Source organism: Zootoca vivipara, chromosome 1 (assembly GCF_963506605.1).
Source record: "Zootoca vivipara chromosome 1, rZooViv1.1, whole genome shotgun sequence".
Classification (NCBI taxonomy): Eukaryota; Metazoa; Chordata; class Lepidosauria; order Squamata; family Lacertidae; genus Zootoca; species Zootoca vivipara.
This window is the reverse complement of record NC_083276.1, coordinates 114,142,163-114,159,499: the sequence shown is the minus strand read 5'-3', so window position 1 is coordinate 114,159,499 and position 17,337 is coordinate 114,142,163. Positions and strand designations below refer to the sequence as shown.

Below are 17,337 nucleotides of genomic sequence, written 5' to 3'. Positions count from 1 at the left end.
TTAAAAGCTGTACATCACTGATTTATATGCAGTCACTGGTTTATATGCTGTCACTGGTTTATATGATAGCTGAGGTTTGATGGAAGGGGGCAAGAAAAAAAAGGATCCAGTTCCAGTAGTCGACTCATCTGCTTCAAACCTATTATTTTTGCACACGGACCATCGAACCACTGCCCAAGCCTTGAGTGCACCATAAAAATAACAGGAGATTTGGAAAATGACGGTGGCTTTGGGAAGCTCTACTGGGAAATCATGAAGATCCATGAAAATCCGACATATTTCTGCATGGAAGCAATGCTCAGTGGGTTGCCTATGAAAGATTGCTAGTCCCAGCACATGGCCCATATACAGGGAATTATATACTGGTAAGTAGATGCTCTGTGGTGTGGGAGAGCTCTATACCTATGCCTCAAGTGGAACTGAATGATTAAGATTTTAAACAAAGAGGGTGAAACATTTCTGGCCACCCAGTAAGTAAGTAAGTAAGTAAATGCGCTCTCTCTCTCATGTGGAATAAGCATAATATACATACAGTATCTGCTCAAAGCTGACTGAATGGGTGTGATATAAATTGGATAACAAAAAATTATGGACGATTAGATGCTTTACAATAAGAATAAAATGAAAGTAGGGGAGCAGGGTCTCTCCCCTGAGATTCCTGCCAAGGTAGCTAGTTTCTGTGTGGCAAAACAGTTAACACTTTATGGTGGTTTGTTTTTTAAAAAACCATTCTAATACAATGATTTTATATTTCCCACAGTTTCTGTATTTGACATTGTTTTTAAATACAACATTTAATGCTGCACTTAATGTAATATACTGTGTTTTATGTGTTCAGTTTTCTTCCTACCTTCTCTACTGGTTAAGATATACCTTTCTATCTATAGCTAGATATACCACACAACACACACTCGTGTGGAATAAGCATGATATAAATATCTGCTCAAAGCTGACTGCTGGAAGGAATGGGCGCGATATAAACCGAATAACGAAACGTTATTGAGGACTAGGCACTTTACAATAATAAAAGGGGAGCGGGGTTTCTCTCCGTTCCCTGTATCTCTTCCTACCACTGCCTACCTTAAGTCCAAACTACGACAGGGCCCAGCCCCGACCCCTCCCCACTAACAAGCCAGTTTTCACCACGACCCGCGACTGTCACAACTCGATCGCGCATCTGGCGACAGACGCCGTCAAGGCGGATAAAGGTTTTTAATGCGTCACAATACAGCCGCCCAATCACAAGCCACCGTCGGCGGACGTTCTGGGCAGCGATTGGTGCCTTCTGTCGGGGGCGGGGCCGTTCGGCTTCGGCCAAGACTTCCCGCCTGTGGGGAGAAAAAGGAGCCGGCGCGCGTTCAACAGCCGGCGGCGGGAGACAGAGCCAATCTATTGGCTCCCGCCGTAGCCAATAGCAGCTCCGTCCTCTGCTGTCCTCCCCGCCCCTTGGTGTTACGGTTAAAATGCGCGGAAACCGTTTCTTCGCGAGAGCAGGGGCTTTATCTCCTCCTCATCGCGAGGGGGCGCTATGGTGCGTTCGATTTCCCTCCGCGGTGAGCGGCACCTCCGAGATGCGGATGTTGAAGGAGAGCAGACGTGACAGCTCGAGGCCGAGCTTCCGGTTTCCGTCCAAGATGGCGGCAGCGATGTCTGGTCACCTACGATATTGGAAGTGACGGCAGGCGTTTGTCCCTGGCGTGAAATAAATGCGAATTCCCACCCTCACGCGACAGTTGCTTGCTTGTGGTGACGGGCAGAGATGTGTCTGTCGAAAGATCCAGATTATCTCGCTTTTGGCTAGATCCAGATTATCTCGCTTTTGGCTAGACAAGCACAGCAAGAGGACTTGCCTCAAGGCTGCCCTCAGCTCGCCGGCTTGTCTGGCCATGGAAGCGAGGAAAGATCTGCGCTTGTTGCCGACTTCTTAAGCCCCTGAAGCGATTCCTACGTCGTTAACTTTCCTGACCCTTGTCAAAGAACGGAACTTGCTCCAGTACTCCCAAGACAAAAACACGATTCAGTGTATTGTTAGACAAGAGGAAATGTTCTGCAACGCAGCTAGTGTGAAATTGGATCAGGCTTGCTTTTCTCTACGTGGCTGCTGAGTCCCCTGCTCTCCTACACAGGCAAGCCTCAAAAGTCTATGTCTTGGAAACTGGATTTAATCATTTCATCAGGTGTTTCTGAAAACTTAACGCGAAGACCTAGACCTTTATTTCTGTATTTTTTGGAAAGGGCTTCCATCTTTAAAAGGCAAAGTTTTTAATCTGCAAACCTTGCTTAGAACAAATTGTTGGCATCTCCTTAAGTCTTGCTACCTACACAGCTCTGCCTTTGAGCTTTTTGCTCTCCTACCTTCAATGCTCCCCGGGTTCTGAGAGAGGGGGGTCTGGAATGCTTTCTAAAGACACTGTGTCCATCAGCTGTCACCCCCTGGTGCTTCCTCCTCCTCCTCCTCCTCCTCCTCCTCCTCCTCCTCTCCCATTATTTCCCAGCTTTCCCTCTGAGCTGTGATCTCCCTCAAACCCCTGTTGTAATTCTGAATTGTCTTCTTCTTCTCTAGAAGGGTCAGGCTGGGGAGGCGCATCCACCGTTCCTCCTCTGCCCAGTCCCTGACACCTGCTGTACAAAGACCCTGCGAGTGTCCCTATTTTCCAGGGACAGTCCTGGATTTGCAGAAGGCTTCTGATTTGATCCTGGAATGTCTAGCTTTTCCTTAGGACGTCCCTATTTTCATCAGAGAAATGTTGGAGGGTATGGAGTTATATGACCCTCGAGCTAAGGAGATAAGTAACTATATAACCTTTAGAAGACAGCCCTGTATAGGGAAGTTTTTCTTAATGTGTAATGTCCCTATTTTCATTGGAGAAATGTTAGAGGGTATGAAAATATAAAGTTTACGTTTGATGCTCTGCCCACTTTTGCCTCTTGCCCCACCCACCACTGGCCTATGACCCTCAGAAGGTTACCCAGAAAGGAGCGTGGCCCTCAATCTGAAAAGAGTTTCTCACTCTTGGAGTAGACTCATTGAAATCAATGGGCTAAAGTCACATAAGTTTTATTAGTTTCAGTGGGTCTGCTCTGAGTATGACTTAGTTGTATACCACCCAATTATTCTAAAGTAAAATCTCTTCAGATTATATGCAAGCTGAGTTCTGTGTTGTTAACTTGCTAGTTTCCAATAAAGTGTGTATGGAAATTATTGACGTGTTACCACCTAATAATAATAATAATAATAATAATAATAATAATAATTTTATTATTTGTATTGCGCCCATTTGACTGGGTTGCCCCAGCCACTCTGGGTGGTTCCCAACAGAATATTAAAAACACAATAAGACATCAAACTTTAAAAACTTCCCTAACCAAGGTTGCCTTCAGATGTCTTCTAAAAGTCAAATAGTTGTTTATTTTCTTGACATGTGATGAGAGGGCTGGTGCAACTATCAAGAAGGCTCTCTGCAATATGGTGACAACGTGTATTTGGAATGAAAAAAATAGTATATTATCTTGTAAATTGCCTTGCCTTGTTTTACACAGGCCAGTGATGTTAGCGTTGTAGCATCCAATAATGATGGTTCTTCTACACTGGACAAAGGCTTATAACATAGTCTGTATTTTAATGCTGGCTGGTCGGTTTTTAGCCCTTCTCAGCTCTTTTATGAGTAGATTCTTTGACACAGCTTGTTCTGCTCTTACTGTTTTCTGTGGGATTTAAAAAATATTGTATTTGTTTCATATTGCTCTCCATATACTGTATGTATATGTATATATATATATATATATATATATATATATATACACATATACACACACACACACACACACACACACACATCACACACCCATTTGTTGTATGTCACTAGAGAACACGCATTACAAGGCGATGGACAAATGCAAATAATATTTTGAAAGGCAGAATAACAATTTCATCCCTTACTACCAGTATGCAAAGCTCTGTTATAATCCAGCAGAGGTCACTGGTGTCCAGGGTCTTAATATATAATGTATACTTCAACAGGGCAAATTAACAATTGTATTCTGGAATATCCAACATTTTTTGCAGGTAGTTAATGCAATATTTTGCCACATACCCACATGTAGATATACTGATATGAACTTTGAGTTTCTTTTGTGGCAGAAGTCTTAAGTAAAATGTACTGCTGGACAAATAGGTTTATTTCTGGGTAGACTACAAATTTAGGTGCTGCTTACCACAGGTTGATGCTCCTCTTCTTTCTCTGTTTTCCACATTTGGGTTACTCAAACTGTTCCCAATAGAAAAATTCTAATTTTAAACTGCAATCTGGGTTTTAAGCCTTTAATAACTTTTCCCTCAGAGCCTTTTTCAGTTCCTGTTTTAAGAGGTGTTAAGCTAATGATGATGATGCAATTTCTTGACTAAATAGGATAGGGCAGCAGCAATGAGCAACAAAAGGAGCAAGAGATGAAGGGAAGGGATGCCGTCCAAGTAAATAAAAAAGGGGGGGAAGGTGGAAAGGGAAAATAGAGCATATAAGTATCTTAGAACCCATGTTGGTAAGTAAGTAGTATATACATTAAGAAGATTAAGGAATCAAAATAGGTCTTGGTGACTGGTTTTTCCCCCGGACAGAACTACAGTGTGTCGTGAATTATCCAAGCTCACAAAGTGACTCCACTGCAAACACAAACCTCTCAGAATTACCTTCAGTGACCACGAGGCACAAGGTCAACCTATGGTGGCAATGGGTGGGAGGAGGGCACATGTCAATGTAGATGCGGCCAAACTGGGTGCGGCTGAAATATAAAAGGGGACTTGGTGAGAGCAGAGCATTCTCAGTCATCACAGCAGCCTGTCCTCTGGCAGAATTGAGCTGTGAGCCAGGATCACAGTGTTCCCCTAGCACAGTTGAACAAACAAAATATCTCCTACGGTCAGATATTTTCCTTCCAGGACTTATTTCCTGGACACAAAGAGCATTTGACAGACATGTTTAGAGACGCTGGTGCAGAACAAACGTAGTAACGTAAGGGAGCACTGTAAGAACAGGCATGCCAAAGCACACAATGGGTGACATCTGTTATCGCAGCTGTTTCCTTCTGTGTCAATCGCTGCAGCGGTCTTGCTCTTTCCTCCTGTCCACAGCCTCTCAGAGAGCACTGCTGGGAAGCCGTCACATTTCAGCCTCCATGAGAGTCGGCCTTTGCACATTTCAATAGTACTTTTTTTTCTTTCTGGACAGAAGGATTCCTTAAACATTTAATTGTACATGCAAGCGTAAGAGTAGCCATCTGGATTAGGTCAAGGCCCATCTAGTCCAACAGTCTGTTGTCACAGTTGCTAACCACATGCCCATTGAGAAGCCACAAGCAGGACATGAGGAAAACAGCCCTCTCCTGACTTGCTGTTCTCAGCAACTGGTATTCAGTTTTTATTTTGGTACGAGCTTTCGTGTGTATGCACACTTCTTCAGGTATCTGAAGAAGTGTGCATGCACACGAAAGCTCATACCAAAATAAAAACTTAGTTGGTCTTTAAGGTGCTACTGAAGGAATTTTTTTATTTCCCTTTACACCTTGGATTTGTTTATACTCCTTTTTGTGTGTGTGTGTGGGGGGGGTTGTGTTTCATTTACATATATATATATATATATAAAGTTATCCAAGCCCCCTTTCTGTCAAGAATGGTGGATTACACACCCAACCAACCAATCAAATCATAACAACAATAAACAATTAAAGTGGCAAAATCTGAAACTGCTAAGAACCACACAGAGTTAGCATGTGGCAAGTTCAAGGATCATAAAAGGACTTGCTTGAAGAGATTCATTTTCATAAGTCAACTAAAACCAACACTATCAATCAGCATTCTAAAGCAGGGCAGTTTTTGTGATCCATAATAGTGATCTGTCTAATCTCTTAGCCGAAGTGTCATCTTGTGTCTGAGTCCTGGAAGTCCGACTTCCTGCCTTGTAGGCCTTTTTCCACCTAGTCTAGGAGGGCGGAGCCCTGACTGACTCCAGCTACAAAAGCTGAGTCTGCTGAATATAATCTTGGGCAGGCTATTGTTAGGGGTAGGGTTGCTGCTGTTGTTGATTTTTTTATGTGTGTGTTTTTTGTGGGGGTGGGAATTCATGATTGTTCAGTTTGGTTGTGCACATTTGATATTTTGTTTATTGCTTATGCCTTTTTTGTTACATTTGTAGGTTTTTATATGTCCTTTTAAAGGCATTCATCACTACCTCTGATGGAAGTGAATTATATAGTTTACTATGCTCTGTGTGGCAAAAAACCCTTTTGTCCTGAACCTTTCAACATTCAGCATCTTTTGATGACTGTTCTCTATCCATTTTCTCCATACTTACACACTCTGTATCCTCTGATGTTTCCTCTAAACTAAGAAGTTCCCCAACTTTTCTTCGTAGGGGAGATTGCCATGCCTATTCATTTCATAGGTCTACTCTGAAGTATGGCTTTGTTGGATACAGCACATCACATCAGAAATTCCTCGCAGGAGGTTATTCCCAGTATTTTTCAGAACTCTACATAAAAACACCATTGTTAAAAAGCAGAAACCTGAAACTGTACCCCATTCTAAGAGTTAATTACTGCATCTGAGCGTGGTGCTTAAAAGAAATCTGTTTTCAGGGACAGTGATTCTTTCTTGTCAGATGCTGAGGTTAAAGAAGATTGATAATGCCTTACGCAAGCAATTTACAGCATCCTCCAAGGGCTTCAAAGTATAATCCATTGTATATTAGCTGTAATTTCACATTCAAAGAAGCTGAAAGTAGGTTTCAAAGTGTGTGTTTTTTTTGGGGGGGGGGAAGGACCTTCCATTTTACAGTGTCCACTGGCATCCTGTACATTAAATATATTTATCTTGTGATAATCACCAGCCTAAAAGCTGAATTACAGTGTTTATTCTTTGTTGCAATGTGTCTTTTTCTTTTTAGAGGCTCTTGAAGAGTCTGTATAGAGCTAATTGTTCAATGTTTATTATGATGAGCAGACGCCTTCTATCATATTTAATATTTTTATGCTTTGCTATGTTTTTATGGTCATACAATATCATTTTCTCATCTGTAATAGGGCCCCAGGTGCTGCCTAGATGTTAAGAGGAATGCTGCATGTTTAATCACTGGCTCTTAAAGAACAGCATTGAGGTCCAAAATGTACCGGTATGTCCTTAAGGAGATCTTCTGGCAATTAATCCTCTTTCCTCTGACAAGTGTGTATGTGAGATTGCTTTTCTATTTTATCTATCTATCTATCTATCTATTATTAGTCCACCAAGTGGTGTGATACTCTATTGGTTCTTTTTCTGCAGGAAGAAGAATTGAATTTTTTTTGGGGGGGATTAGTGATGCAAGTGCTTTGCAGCATGTATTTGCTTAGACAATACATTGTGAAGTAATAATAATTCCTGGATTCATTCCATTCTCTGATTAATCCACTGCACTATGGATGAACAAATCTGTCAGTTCCGGTTTCTCCCAGTTCCTTATCATTGCAACCTTAATTTCAATTCTCCACATTCCAGTGGCAATTTGCATTTTTCAAAATAATCCTCATGAAAATTCATTAGCATTGTTGGGTGAATTTCTCCTAATTTTTGTGTGCCATTTCAAAAAAACATACTGCATTTTTGTACGTTCTTTTCACCAATTTATGCATTTTATTACTTCAATATAAGTATTTTTTGTGCACATCATTTGGTCGGATAATTGCATTTTGGTTAACAAATGCAAACAAAATATAATTTCTCTCTCAAACCTAGACTGTGTAAATATTCCAATTAAAGTTGATATTAACAAATCCACAACAACTAGCAAGATCAGGGAGTCTTATCCAGGGATGCTTTAAACTACGCCAGGATTATTGTAGGAGAATGGCATGCACTGTTCCATTGAACAATCACCCTAGGGTGTCAGCAAAGGGATATAACTTTAACTATCTGGCATGTCTTGTTCTGAAGACAGGAAGTCATAATCTCAGGGGAACATCTGTTGGTTAAGAATCTCTTAATCTTTATTTCAGTGCATCTGTTTACAGCTTCTGTAGCTTATATTACACAAGAGACCAAGGTACTCAGTAGCTTGTGGAAAGTTTTCACTACTGAGTCTGCAACATTGTGCCTACTGAAAACCCGGAGCACCAAAATTAACTATTTATTCCAAATCAATATATGACTTTCAGGCCTTGTGGTTCTGCAACTTCCCCCTTTTCTGCCTGTGCTCTTTCCCAGTTTCCCTTTACCTCTGACTCTTCAGTCTGGTTTCCTCGTTCATCTGGACTTATCCCTCCTGACCTAGGTTCCATTAGTGTGCTAAGTGCTAACCTCCTCCTCTCTTAGGGCCTTTGTGATTCTTTGATGTGGGTCTTTACTGCCCTGTTCTGCTTTGGGATCTCCGAAGTAATTCAACTAACAGTAATTAGAGACATTAGAGCAGGTGTGAAGAACATCCAGTCCCCAGATATTGCTGAACTACAACTCCCATCACCTTGGCCATTGGCCATGTTTGCTGGGGCTCATGGGAATTGTAGTGTAGTGACAACTGAATAGCAACACTTCCCCACACCTGCCTTGCAGCCTGCCCCAGTCTCCTTTGCGTTCTAGAGCAACTCAGCCCATCCTTACCAGAGGCTTTATCAAAACTGCCACAGTGAGATCCTATTCTGAAGCGGATAGCAGTTCACACTGCGTAAACATTGTCATAATTTGTTGCGTCTTAGTTGCAAAGTAAATGTTGGTTAAAAATTGTCCTTTCTGTATGTTTGGGTTCATGCAGATTATCGGCATCCATTTCAAAGGATTTCCATGGGCTACAATGCCATATTAGGTGGTTTGGGGAATGTCTCCCTTCCAGGTTTGACACAGGGTATTTTAGCACCTGCTTATTTAACTTATTTAACTTATATGCAGAATTCATCATGCGAAAGGCCGGACTAGATGAATCCCAAGCCGGAATTAAGATTGCCAGAAGAAATATCAACAACCTCAGGTATGCAGATGACACAACCTTGATGGCAGAAAGTGAGGAGGAATTAAAGAACCTTTTAATGAGGGTGAAAGAGGAGAGCGCAAAATATGGTCTGAAGCTCAACATCAAAAAAACCAAGATCATGGCCACTGGTCCCATCACCTCCTGGCAAATAGAAGGGGAAGAAATGGAGGCAGTGAGAGATTTTACTTTCTTGGGCTCCTTGATCACTGCAGATGGTGACAGCGTCACGAAATTAAAAGACGCCTGCTTCTTGGGAGAAAAGCAATGACATACCTAGACAGCATCTTAAAAAGCAGAGACACCACCTTGCCGACAAAGGTCCGTATAGTTAAAGCTATGGTTTTCCCAGTAGTGATGTATGGAAGTAAGAGCTGGACCATAAAGAAGGCTGATCGCCGAAGAATTGATGCTTTTGAATTGTGGTGCTGGAGGAGACTCTTGAGAGTCCCATGGACTGCAAGAAGATCAAACCTCTCCATTCTGAAGGAAATCAGCCCTGAGTGCTCACTGGAAGGACAGATCGTGAAGCTGAGGCTCCAATACTTTGGCCACATCATGAGAAGAGAAGACTCCCTGGAAAAGACCCTGATGTTGGGAAAGATGGAGGGCACTAGGAGAAGGGGACGACAGAGGACGAGATGGTTGGACAGTGTTCTCGAAGCTACCAACATGAGTCTGACCAAACTGCGGGAGGGCGGTGCAAGACAGGAGTGCCTGGCGTGCTATGGTCCATGGGGTCATGAAGAGTCGGACACGACTAAACGACTAAACAACAACAACAACAATTTTAGCACCTGTTTTGTACCGTGCTGCTCCCTGTGCCTAGAACAGTATGATTCTCTCACTTCATTGCCCACGTTTAAACTAACACAAGGTATGAACCATGGTAACTTCAGCTTGGCTGCTATCAGCTGTTGGCCCTAAACAGCCTTGGCCCTGTATGCCCGAAGGAGCATCTCCAAGCCTTTCATTCAGCCTGGACACTGAGATCCAGCTCTGAGGGCCTTCTGGCAGTTCCCTCATTGCAAAAAGTGAAGTTATGGGGAACCAGGCAGAGGGCCTTCTCGGAAATCACACCCGCCCTGTGGAACGCCCTCCCTGCAGATGTCAAGGAGACAAACAATTACGCAACCTTTCAAAGACACCTGAAGGCAGCCCTGCATCAGGAAGTTTTTAATGTCTGATGTTATATTATGTTTTTATATTATGTTGGAAGCCACCCAGAAAGGCTGGGACAACCCAGTCAGGTGGGTGGGGTATTAACAACAACAACCTGTTGTATTTGTCGTTCCTCAACCCTTCGAACCCCCCCTCCCCCAACAACTGTTTTATCTGCCCAATGAAAATCTCCTTACATATTGTTGGTGGTGAATTTATATTGAGAACATAGGAAGCTGCCTTTTACTGAGTTACACCTCTGGTTCATTTAGCTAAATATTGTTTACACTGACTGGCAGTTGCTCTCCATGGTTTTTTGACAGAGGTATTTCCCAGCATTATCTGAAGATCCCAGGCCATTGAAATGGGGACCTTTTTCATGCAAAACATGTTCTCTGTTTCTAAGCTAGTAGTAGTACTGATACAGTACTGGTTCAGGCAGTAGTAGTACAGTACTGGTACAGTAACTATGTATATGTGTGCAAACAGAAGGTTCATTTTAACGTACAGTCTACCTCGGAAGTCAAACAGAATCCGTTCCGGAAGTCTGTTCGACTTCCAAAGCATGGCTTCTGATTGGCTGCAGGAAGCCGCCAAAGCCCTATCGAACGTTTGGCTTCCAAAATAACGTTAAAAAACCAGAACACTCACTTCTGGTTTTCGATCATTCGAGAGTCAAAATGTTCAACTCCCAAGAGGTTCGAGATCCAAGGTACAACTGTATTTTGAATGAGACCGTGATCTTACACTTGCACCAAATGGTGAAAAAGCAGCTGGTTTTCACTGCAAAACCTCCATGTCTTTTTAGATTAAAAAGTCACTACAGTATTTGCAGCTGCACTAACCTTTGTCACGCTTGCATTTTAAAACTGTGTTACTAAGCATTTCCCCCTTCTTGTGTGTTGCTTGTACTTGTCATTCTCTGCCACATTAATGACAGCTGCACAAGCTGTTGTTAGGGTTCGCTTGTCTTGTTCTCCTAACCCTGCAAAATGTAATTGCTTTTGATTGGCTTGTCAGGTCGGTGGCGTGCAAGTCATATAGCATAAGATATTTTTTAGTTTGCCACTAAATAGCCTGTGCTTTCAGTGGTAGCTTACAGAGCTAAGGCATCATGTAATCACTGCTTTCAAAAATTAGGCAAATAATAAATAATATTAAGTTTAACTTGCAAATGACATTCAGGGATATTCCAATTGCTGAAGTCTAAATACTGTGGCTGACATAACTACTGTACAATATTTGTGGACCAACGGAATAAAATGGGGGTGAGAGTCAAAAAATGAGTTGCATCAGTGGAAGCCCTATGCAAAACCTTTCAGTTTTGCAATGGGGCCTCCCGCATGCCCCTCTCCTGTACACCACCCCCCTGGCTCTGAGTGGTGCTGGGAGAATCCCCAGCGTTGTGCACAGGTGGCAGAGAGGGAATATTTTTCTGCCTGGCAAGCCAAAATTCAAAATGATGTCAAATTCTTCCCTGGGCGTTTGCAAGACATGGAAGGTATAACAGAAGAAAGGTTGGGTATGGAGCAACAAGATTTGCTTCTAGGGGCCACTGCAGATGTCTTTTCCCTTGCACATTCATTATGATTTGTGCTCATGATGCTATCAGGATAGCCATATGTGATCCTGCTTTCCAAACTATTTGTGCTGGAAAAAGTTTTGGGCTGATCATATTGCTTCATTCCCAATTGGTTGCATATCTCATAACTTCCTGTGACATTTCATACCACAAAGGTTCTGGTGTGTGTGTTGTTGTTTTGTCCCACTTTGATTGCCCTGTAGTTCCTCCGATCAGCAATAATGTGGTAGCATACGGGAAGCATTGTGGAGTGACTGATAAAGCGGAATAAATTAACCACAAATGCACTGCTATTGTGTCAAGAACATGTTGCAATTCACCTGCACTAAAACATCAGTCAGCTGGTTCCTTGCCATTCCTTCCCATCTCCATCACAAACTATATAGCCAAAACATGTCAACCAGTTTGCATAGAACATGTATTACTTAATGAATGGCATGCATTAATTCTAAGAAAGCTACCTGGATTTCCCACAGTCCTTGGTTTCTGCACTTCCAGTTTTGCGTGACTACCCTAAATCAATAGTGCAGGAAGCAAAGAAGCCCTAAGGGCATGAGAGCACCAGCTGTTTCCCCTGGGCTATGTCCCAGAACATGCCAGGAGCAGTTGGCAACATCCTGCATTCTCAAATGCTGGAATGTCCAAAGCCAGCATTTTGTGTGTGCTAGTTCTGATGTAAGACCGGTACCGTGAAGCCGAATGTTGATGACTCTGATAAGTGAAATTGGAGTAGAACCTTCAGTATTCAAGTACAGTCGTACCTTGGAAGTCAAACAGAATCCCTTCCGGAAGTCTGTTCAACTTCCAAAACGTTCGGCTTCCAAAGCGAGGCTTCTGATTGCCTGCAGGAAGCTACTGCAGCCAATTGGAAGGCACAGAATGTTCAGCTGAATGTTCAGCTTCCGAAAGAACTTCTGGTTTTCGATTGTTCGGAAGCTGAAACATTCGACTCCCAAGGCGTTCGGGAGCCGAGGTACGACTGTATATGTTTGATATAACTAGGCAAACCACCTTGAACAAATGAGAAAATATTTCAGATGCAGATGGCAGATATAATGGTTGGCCAGCTCTGATTTAACTTCCCTCTAGAATGTGTGACGTAGTTGCCTTGCCAGTGTCATCTGACAATCTCCCGCCAAACGTAGCAGTGCCCTACAGTCTTCTCCTGCATAATGCACTTTTTGATTATTACTGCTCTCTAATTGTGTTATCCTCTAGATCTGTATAGTCTTATTAACTGTATATGCAAGATGCTGTTGCAATACAGGTAGTTTGGAAGTGTTTGCTTTGTCAAAATGCCTCTCACCAGAGCTGTTTAACCAAGTACAAAGGAGCAAAGGATGAGCATCAGGTTATCAATATTAAGCTTCCAGCTATTCTGCATTGATTCCCTTCTCCCCCTGCCCCTTTTCTGGTGTACTGTTCAATCCTCTTCACAATTTCCCTGGCTATGGAACAGACCATGGGACGCGGGTGGCACTGTGGGTTAAACCACAGAGCCTAGGGCTTGCTGATCAGAAGGTCGGCAGTTCGAATCCCCGCGATGGGGTGAGCTCCCGTTGCTCGGTCCCAGCTCCTGCCAACCTAGCAGTTCGAAAGCACGTCAAAGTGCAAGTAGATAAATAGGTACCGCTCCGGCGGGAAGGTAAACGGCGTTTCCGTGCGCTGCTCTGGTTCACCAGAAGCGGCTTAGTCATGCTGACCACATGACCCGGAAGCTGTACGCCGGCTCCCTCAGCCAATAAAGCGAGATGAGCGCCACAACCCCAGAGTCGTCTGCGATGGGACCTACTGGTCAGGGGTTCCTTTACCTTTATGGAACAGACCATCTGAGGTTTGATCCTGAGTGGCATTTCTTCGTCCATGTATCTGTAGTCTGGTGGGCATTCCCCAGTACTGAAGTGCCAAATGACAGCACAGGAAATTCACAGCATCTTAAACCCCAGCCTGTTGCTCTTCTCAAGGTTGGTAGGTCAAGGCTTTCCAATATAGTCACTTTTATGGAGATTGCTTATATTCACTTCATGTCTGCGGAGAGCAAAAATACAAGCATGCCTTTGTATTGCTTTCACTATGGTTGGTTCAGCTCTGGAAGCCATGCCTCCAAATTGGTGGCTAACCTTCTAGCTTGTGGTATCCTGAATTTGGAATGTTCCTCTGCCATACCCTTCCAGTGCCACCACTTGGGTGGCAGGTGAAAGCATTTTAATTCTTTTGACTCCTAGTTCACCTTCCAGCGGGAATTCACTGGAACTGAGTTCCAGCACCTTTGCCATCAAAAGAGAACAAGGGAGGCTTTCATGGTGAGTTCCGGCACAGTGCTAGAAAAATAGCACTGACCAACTACATTTTTTCTGCAGCACCCGTGAGGCTCAGGAGTCCCGTTACGTCACCCCTTGCCTGCAGAGCCGGCAGCCAGTCACCCCTTTTTGAACACCCTCCCTTGGGGAGTGTTCCCTCAGCCTCCTCTCTTCTCCCCTCTCCTTGGGAGTCCTCTGGGCAGCCGCAACTTCCGCCCCTGGCCTCTGAACTGCCCCCCCCCACTGCCCCAAAGAGAGGTGCCTCCTCACACTGCCCCACAGGGGCCTGGGGAGCACTCCCTGGCCAGCCCCAGAGCCCCTGGAGAGCTTGTAGCGGGGACTGCTGCAACAAACAGCTGTGCAAGCCTTTGAGTCAGAGACGTGAGACAGCATCAGAGGAAGAGAGGGAAGGAAAGAGGGACAGAGGCCAGTGTTGGCTGCGGCACCCTTGACCATCATCCAAGGCACCCCAGGGTGCCACAGCACACTGGTTGAAAACCACTGGTATATACTCCTCCCCTAGCCGCCTCCCCCTGCACCATGCATATAACCTCCAAGTACGGATAGATGAATCTGTCAATTTCCATTTCTCTTAGATTTAGTTCTTGCGGTTTATGGTTTTGTTTTAAAATCCTCATGAAAATTTATATCTTGGGGCAAATTTCTCTTAACATACATTTTGTTGTATGCGGTTTTGCCTAAGAAACAATGTCTTTTTGGCAAGCAATTTCCCTTAACGTAATGTATTTGTGTAGATTATGTTACTGACATGCATTTTTATGTACATATACTTTCCCCAATATATGTATTTTGGTTGCATTTTGTTGCACACCACTCCAATCTCCGAGTGATACGATATTCCAGGGAAATAAAATGCTCACCCAGCAAGGGTATAGCCAAGATTTTTGATGGGGGGGGCACAAAAAGTTGTTGAGATTTTTTTTGGCTGATGTTCTTTAAAAATGCACATTTCCTTTAAAATAGGTCCCCAAACTAAGGCCCGGGGGCCGGATGCGGCCCAATCGCCTTCTAAATCCGGCCTGCGGATGGTCCGGGAATCGGCGTGTTTTTACATGAGTAGAATGTGTCCTTTTATTTAAAATGCACCTCTGGGTTATTTGTGGGGCATAGGAATTTGTTAATAATTTTTTTCAAAATATAGTCCGGCCCCCCACAAGGTCTGAGGGACAGTGAACCGGCCCCCTGCTCAAAAAGTTTGCTGACCCCTGCTTTAAAATGTAAAGGCTTTTGTTTGGGGGGGCAGTCTATTGTTAAGGGAGGGGCAGAACCTCAGTTTGTTAAATGTTTCTACAGTATTGCTTTTTGAGGATTTTGGGGGGCAGCTGCCCCTCCCTTGGCTACACCTATGTCACCCAGGGTTTGTATTTCCCTTTGGGAATGAGGCACAACACTGATTGTGGTGTCTTTTAGGATATATGGTTTATTTACATATATATATATACGACCTGAGCCTGCGACAGAGGGGTTCACACCATTGACACTCCAAGAGGGTCTTGCTTCTACCATAGCTGCAGCCTTGGAATCCGAACAGACATCAGCCATGGTGATGTGACCCTCTTTCCAGCTCTCTGCCTTTAACAGCCTGCAAACTTTCCCCTCTCTAGGTCACAAAACCTAAAACTCCCCCAACCCTTAAGCTCAACTTGAAACTCTGCTTTAGTGCCTTTGTCTTCTGAGTTGAAGGAGGGGCCCTCCCATTTTGCAGTCTGGCACAAAGCCCCCCCCCCCCACTTCCCTAAGGGCTCATCACCTTCCTTTTGTTCCCCTACTGGCCCATCAGGAAACCGCCCTGGCTTATATTTTAACATGTGCTGAATCCAGGGGACCAGGGTCCGGCCTCCAGAAATTCCTAACACAAGGGAGTCTGAAACACAGGGGGGAGTCTGGCACCCACAAACTCCTAACAATTTTATTTGGTTGCATCTCAACATTTGAAGGGAGAGTGTTGTTTTGGTGATTTTTTTATGGGTTGGAGAAATGGGAAGTGGGCAGCTTCTCACTGGAACGCAGGCAGAATCGAATTTCTCCTCCACTCCCCCCCCCCCGCCGCAGCCACCTGCTTCCGCTGGCAAATATATAAACATGTCCCTATGCTTGCTTGCATGTAGGTGTGCCTGCAGATTTCACATTCATACGTGCGTCACGCCGTCTTCTGAAAAGGGTTCCCTCGACCGCTTCCCTTCCAAAGACTGAGTTGATTCGCGGAGGGGGGCGGAGAGAGAGAAGAGGCAGCCCCCTCTCCTATTGAGCAGCGGGCGCCGCGGGGTCCTCTGCTGGCATTTCTCGGTGGCGCGTGCCGGGTCTCCGACGCTGTCAGCCTGAGGCGAAGTGAGAGGAAAGCGCGGGGGGCTGGACGGAGCGACGCGGGAGGGCGGGCGCCTGGGTGGGTGCCGCCGCCGCCCTTCTGCTCTCCAGTCCGCGCAGCTGCCTCTTCCAAGCTGGGCGGGAGGATGACTTGGCACTGACTCCCGCTCCGGCTGGCTCCACGCGTCCGGGTCTTGGCACAGGCCAGCCTGCTCTGTGCGGAGAGGGGAGGGAGTCATCGAGGCTGAGGGCGGGCGCGCGAGCCAGCGAGGAAGGCTGCACGGAGGAGGAGGGGGGACCCCCTCCAGCTGCCCGCAGCAGGAGCACCTCCTTCCCGAGCGAGGAGGAAGAGCCGACGACGCCACACGCTTCTTCCCTTGGCAGGAGGAGCGCGGCGCTCTCCATGCGCCCTCATCCATCTCCAAGCGTCCGCATCCTCCTGCTGCAGCGGCCCGAGCGCGCGCCTTTTGCGCCCAGCCCAGGTAAGGTGCTGCTCCCCTCCTCTCCTTCTCGCTCGGGCTGGCAGCGGGGAAACGCCGGGGGTTGCCTTTGTGCCTTGCTCCCTCTGAAGGGATTTTGCAGGCCGGGGGTGGCGGTGGGTCGGCGGAGAGGAGGAGGAGGAGGAGGAGGAGGAGGAGGATGGAGCCTCCCTGCTCATCCCCACACACGCCCCGCTGCCAGCCTCTTGGACAGACCCGGAGGGCCCCTAACGGACGCGTGCCACGCAGGAGCGGCACGTCGCCGCCGCCGAGCCGGCGAGGAGCCCGCCAAGTTGCCCGTGTCAGCTTGGCGCCGCATCACATGCTGCGAGCGGTGCGTTGGCGCGGGGGGTACAATGGCTGCGTGCGCCGGGACGAAACTGCGCGTAGGGCCGGAGAACTGGTCTCTGTCTGGCCGGCTCTCCGGGTGGGATATATAAGGCAGAGAGCTAGGCGTGCAGGCACGCGCAGGCCTCTCTCTTTCTGCCTGCACCCACCCACCA

The 17,337-nt window shown here is 45.5% G+C and overlaps 1 protein-coding gene across 8 annotated transcripts in view; it reads left to right on the top strand.

The window, feature by feature from the left end:
• Nucleotides 1–16,597: 16,597 nt before the first annotated feature.
• The window catches only part of OSBPL6 (oxysterol binding protein like 6), a 97,857-nt gene continuing 97,117 nt past the window's right edge, over nt 16,598–17,337 (top strand). For 3 of the 8 annotated variants that reach the window (XM_035134534.2, XM_060280773.1, XM_035134514.2), the window contains exon 1: nt 16,598–16,837. The gene's annotated coding sequence lies outside the window, so the exon portion shown is untranslated. The remainder of the gene's footprint in view (nt 16,838–17,337) is intronic. The other 5 variants (XM_035134559.2, XM_035134543.2, XM_035134552.2 and 2 more) reach the window with 2 other exon arrangements.